Below are 6,048 nucleotides of genomic sequence, written 5' to 3' on the forward strand. Positions count from 1 at the left end.
GAACCTTCTTATCTCCTCAAGTCTCTCCATAGTTCCTCTTCTCTCTCAAGTTTTCTGCTAAATACTTCATCTCCTACTTCACCCTTTGCTCTAGAGATGTCGTAGGAATAACCAGCACGAAGACCCAGATAAGTGTCATGATGCTTTTCACATCTATTACTTTTCCTGCCTCTCTACTTACACTTTCATGCTTTCTGGTGCTCCACCCTCAAAATCTCCAGCCAGTTAATCCAGCCAGTCACCCCCTCCTGCTAATCCTTAACCCTACCATCCAGTCCCTCCACTCTGGCCCCGCTAAAGAGACATGAGCTCATGCTGCTGTCAAACCCTGTTCATTTATGCTACAAAACTCAACATTGAGCACGCCCAAAGAGCATTCGGGGGAAGGGTTCAGTCAGGCTCTGAGTTATAATGGCAAAAAGAAAAGATTTCCTGATCTCCGGGGGCTCCTTTCCTACTGGCACCCTTACCAGGATAAGGGAGTGAAAATAAAACATGAACTCAGTAAGCAGGGAACTGGAAGAAGAGGAAGCTCGAACCTTTAGGCAGGGGATTCCTTCCAGCTTCCTAGACGAGAAGGCACCTGAGCTGCTTCTGAGAGGCAGAACCGAAAAGGGAAGGCATTCCTGGTCTGGGGGAGTGGCTTTTGCCAGAGGCCAGGGCTGGGATGCTGAGTTCAGTAAACACAGAGTATTCTCTTTTGTTGACTGCCTGAAGGGAAATAATGTGGAATTTGACTGGGGAGACACAGTGGAGTCAGATTGTGGATTGTCAGATTGTTAGATTGAGGAATGACTATTGGGGACTTTGTGGACCAGAGCTATAGGTCTCAAGACTTGTGCCTTGCTCCTAAACCCCTTTTGATTATTGTTTCATTTTTCAGTCATGTCCAACTCTTTGTGACCCCATTTGAGGTTTTCTTGGCAAAGATCCTGGAGTGGTTTCCATTTCCTTTTCCAGCTCACTTTACATATGAGGAAACGGAAGCAAACTAGGTTGAGTGACTTGTTCAGGGTCACACAATTAGACTGAGTCTGGATTTGAACTCAGCTCTTCCAGGTTCCAGGTCTTGTACTCTTTCCATTATGCCATCTAACTGCCCAAGTGAATCATAGGATCATGAAATTTAGCTGGAAGCAACCTCAGAAGCCATCTCATTCAGCCCTCTTTCATTTTATAGATGAAGAAACTGAACCTCAGGCAAATTAAGTGGATTGACCATGGTCACACAGGTAATAAGTGGCAGAGCTAAAATAGGAATCCAGGGTCCTTGACTACTACAAGGTAGTAGTAGTCTTCCTATTGAGATCTCAATTTAGGCATTCCTTCTAGCAGTGCAAATGGTAACCCATTCTCCCTAGTCAGTTCTGTGAGATTCTGATCCATCTCCTCCCAAACATTCACCGTGGAGGATTGACACAAGGAGGGGAGAGGGCCAGAGGAGCCAACCTCACACTCAATTCACATTGCAAGAGGATGAATGGAGCACAAGGACTCATCATAGATTAACCTTAAAATAAATATTTAAAACATTGGACTGAAGTTAGGAACACTTGAGTTCACATCAAACTTCAGACAATTCCTATACCTCGGTCTCAGCTTTATCATCAGTAAAATAGGAATAAATAAAAGCAGAAAAGTGGTCCAGAAAATAGAGTACCAAAGTTAGTAGCTATGTGACTCTAGACAAGTCTCTTACCTTCTATTTGCTTCAAATCATCTGAAAAATGAGGACAGACTAGAGATGGAAATGGAAAACCACTCTAGTATCTTTACCAAGAAAATCCCATGAACTTTTGGGATCATATACAGTCAGATACTACAGAACACTGAACAACAATGACACCTACTTCCCAGGGTGGTTGTGATATGACCTAAGTTGAATGCTTAATACTTATTCCTTTCCCTTGCTTGCTCTGGCTGCATGACTTCTCCTTCTTCTTTTTTTAAATTTTCTTTTTTAATCTCTGGTAATATCCTTTGTGCCACTCTTCACAATTGTTTGTCCTATAAGATATGATCATTAGATCAATTCTACTACTTTCCCCTCCTTCCAATACACTTATTTTCATGACTTGAACCTAGAAGAACCTAGAACACTAGAATACTGTATTAAAAAATGCGGTCTTTTGTTTCAGAGAGAAACATGGAGTTATCAAAAGAACGTTTCAATTTCCCAAAAACAATCTAAACCACTCTATCCTCTTCCACTCTGGGGCAAGTTTATAATCCACATTAGCAATTCCATCTGAGATTGGGGAGATAGATGATACATGGCAGAGACCTGAAAGCTTATTTATTTGTATATCATAGTATGAACAATGAGAATGCTTCATGTAATTTTCCTGTTTGGATAGTTAGGCCATATTCTTTGGAGTGATTATGAATCTTATTTAGAAGGTTCTGTAATATTCTGGAGTTCACACTTGGAGATAAGATTGAATGCTCCTGGCCCTCCCTTCAGCTTCATTCCTTCTGAATAGATAAGCCATCTGACTCAAAGACTCAGCTATGGGACATAAGCCAACTAAGGTCACTTCTAGATCATCAAAAATCAGGGAAGTGAGGTGGCTGCAGTATGGATCCTCACATAGTAAACCCACCTAGAGTCCACCTCCCCACTCCACCCCCAGGACCATCTTTTTCTTCCCCCCCTTTCCATCATACCCTCTTTTGTTGTAATTCAGTAAAATATCCATGAATTTAGAATCAAATGACCAAGTTAAAAAATCTTGACTGTCACTTGCTACTTAACATTAACCTGAGCAAATCCTTTCAGCTTTCTGGGGTCTCCAGTTTCCTCCTCTATAAAATAAAGGATTTAAACTAGGAGCTCCCTGAGGTTCCTTCTCAACCTAGATATATGAATCTATATCTCTTTCACTTAGATCACAAGTGTTTTTAGCATCTGAATGTTTATAAAAGTCATTTACATAAGTTAGTTTATTTGCTCCTCAAAACAATCCTGTGACATGTTATCCATTATTGTACCTATTTTAACAAATAGGGAAACTGAGGCTCAGAGAAAGTAAGGTACTTCCCCAGGATTACACAGCTAGTAAGTGTCTGAAGCCTTGTTCTGTTCCTTTGTACTATCCTTCTAATTCTTCACTTTTCTGGTGGTCTTTAAAATCTAGATTTCTGCTAACGGTAGAAACTCCATCTCTTGGCATCTTCTTGAAAGCCCATTACTTCTCTCACAGCCCCTTACCAATATAGGACTAAGAGGAGGTGGAGTTGGCATACCCATGGTACCCAGTGCCATTTTCATACCCTCTTTCTACTACCATCTCGGCAAGGACCAATCCTTTAACATTCACCCCATCTGTCTAGCTCCACAGACATTCAACACCTCCCATCTTCTCCCCCCTTTAGTTCTTCCACCTTCTCAGTTTCTACAACCCCACCTTCATAGCTCCATAACACACCTGGCTTCTCCTACCCTGATGCCAGTACAACTGAATTGGCCCCTGTTGTAAGAATTCCCAACTATATCTCTAGCAATTTTCTTCTTATTTTAAAGAAAGATTTTATTTATTTTGAATTTTACAATTTTTCCCCTAATCTTGCTTCCCTCCCCCATCTCCCCACAGAAGGCGATCTGTTAGTCTTTACCTTGATCTAAGTTGAATGTGATGAGAGAGAAATCATATTCTTAATGAAGAAACAAAGTATAAGAGATAACAAAATCACATAATAAGTTTTTTTTTTTTAATTAAAGGTAATAGGGGGCTGCTAGGTGGCGTAGTGGATAAAGCATCCGCCTTGGAGTCAGGAGTACCTGGGTTCAACTCAGGGCTCAGACACTTAATAATTACTTAGCTGTGTGGCCTTGGGCAAGCCACTTAACTCCATTTGCCTTGCAAAAACCTAAAAAACAAATAAATTAAAGGTGATAGTCTCTGGTCTTTGTTCAAACTCCACAATTCTTTCTCTGTATACAGATGGTATTCTCCATCACTAATAGCCCAGAATTATCCTTAATTGTTGCACTGATGGAATGAACAAGTCCATTAAGTTTGACCATCACTCCCATGTTGTCTAGCAATCATCTTAATTGGAAGGTTTACCAGTATTGAGGAAATTGCAGCTCTTTCAAGCCTTAGAGAAACTAGACAATGTTAAATCATTTAGAGTGTCAATTAAAAGCAGCAGAGTCGCTGAGTGGATAGAACACTTGATGTGCAGTCAGGAAGACTCGAGTTGAAATTCAGCCTCATACTCATACTAGCCGTGAGACCCTGGGCAAGTCATTGGAGAAGGAAATGGCAAACCACTCTAGTATCTTTGCCAAGAAAACCTCAATGAAGAGTTGGACAAGGGTCAATAATGAGCACTGATTGAAAATGTTCCCTTTTGCACCTATACCCAAAAGGAAGTAAAAGAAAGATCCTAGATACAACCACCCAATAGTCATTAGAAGCCCTTGTGGTGGCAAAGAAGAAGTCAAATAAATGCCTGTTGATTAGGGAAGAGCTGAACAAATTTTGGTACACGAAAATCATAGAGTATCCCTACACTATAAGAAATGTTGAATATGAATAACTCACAGAACCACAGGAAGATTTACATTAATTGATGCAAAGTGAAAGAAGCAAAAGCAGGGAAACAATTTATGTAATGACTGCAAAAATATTTGGAAAGAAAAAGCCAGCAACTAAGAAAGGGGGAAAGTCCTCTCCAAACTAAAGATTAAAATTATTCTGGCAAACTTTGTCTCTAAAGAAGGGAAGAGAAAATAAACTTCCCTCTTTGTAGAAGTCAGAGACTATAGATGTATAACATTGAACATTCTATAAGACTATATTAAGTATTTGTAATTATAGGCTCATAGCCATAGATCCAGGAGACACATCCTCAAAAGATATGGAAGGTGAGGTAATGTCATGCAAGTATTAAGTTTCAAGGGAGGGATTTGAACCCAGATCCTCTTTTTTCATTCCAGTAGGGATTGTCTGAAGTTGAGAAGCAGGGGTTGAGAAGAATATATTTGGAAAAGGAGGAACTATTAAAAACAAAATATATTGATAAAAACTAAAAGATCTGATTGAAAAGGCCCCAAATAGAATTCCTTAAGCCTAGGAAGATATCACTAGTTTTGTTCTGTAGAGTTCTGTCCTCGGATCTGTTCTAGTCAACATTTTAATTAATGACTTGGATGGAGGCACAGATGGCATGTTTATCAAATTTACAGACGATATGGAAGCTGGGAGGGAGAGCTAATTCAGTAGATGACAGAAGCGGAACCCAAGAAAGATTGCCATAGGTTGGAGAGACTAAATCTAATAAGATGAAATTTAATAGGATGAGTGTAAAGTGATCTGCTCCCCAAAGCCAACAACACTGATCTCATGCCAGTAGGGTCTGTGGGGCCACAAATCCCATCACTGCCCCTATTATAAACAGGGAAAGGGGGATATACTGATCCGAAAGTCAGAATTTTGAATTGGAATCCCCTTCCTCACCTTTGCATTGATTCTCTGTGTGACCATGGAAAGGTCATTTAGCCTCTCTAAACCTCAGGGCATAACCTCTCTGAGACTCTGGGAATAATAATGGCACTACTCACCTGGCAGGATTGCTGGGAAGAGATTGCTTTGAAAATCTTAAAGAAATGAGTTATTCTCTCACTTCTAACTCTTCTTTGTTGAAAAGGAAGGGTGGAACTCCTTGAATACACATCCCATTGAGTATACTTTCTTAAAGTCTTTAATCTCTTCTTTTTTATTCTCAAGTCATGACTGATTCAGGTCTCCTTACCTCACACCTAGAATACTGCAAAAGTCCTCTACCTTCTAAACCCTCACAATCATCCCATTGCTAAGGACTGGGAGTATGTACATAGATATATTAACATATTACATAAACATTGTATTACATATTACATAAATATATGTATATATAACACAAATACATAAACATATTACATAAAAGTTGGAAAGGATTGAAGAAGGTGGAGGGAAAGAATACATTTGGAGACAAGACTGCTGGGGAGGAGGTGGGGGGTCCTCAGCGAAGTGAGTACAGAGGGGACACCTAATGAAATGG

This window comes from Macrotis lagotis, chromosome 5, assembly GCF_037893015.1.
Source record: "Macrotis lagotis isolate mMagLag1 chromosome 5, bilby.v1.9.chrom.fasta, whole genome shotgun sequence".
Classification (NCBI taxonomy): domain Eukaryota; kingdom Metazoa; phylum Chordata; class Mammalia; order Peramelemorphia; family Peramelidae; genus Macrotis; species Macrotis lagotis.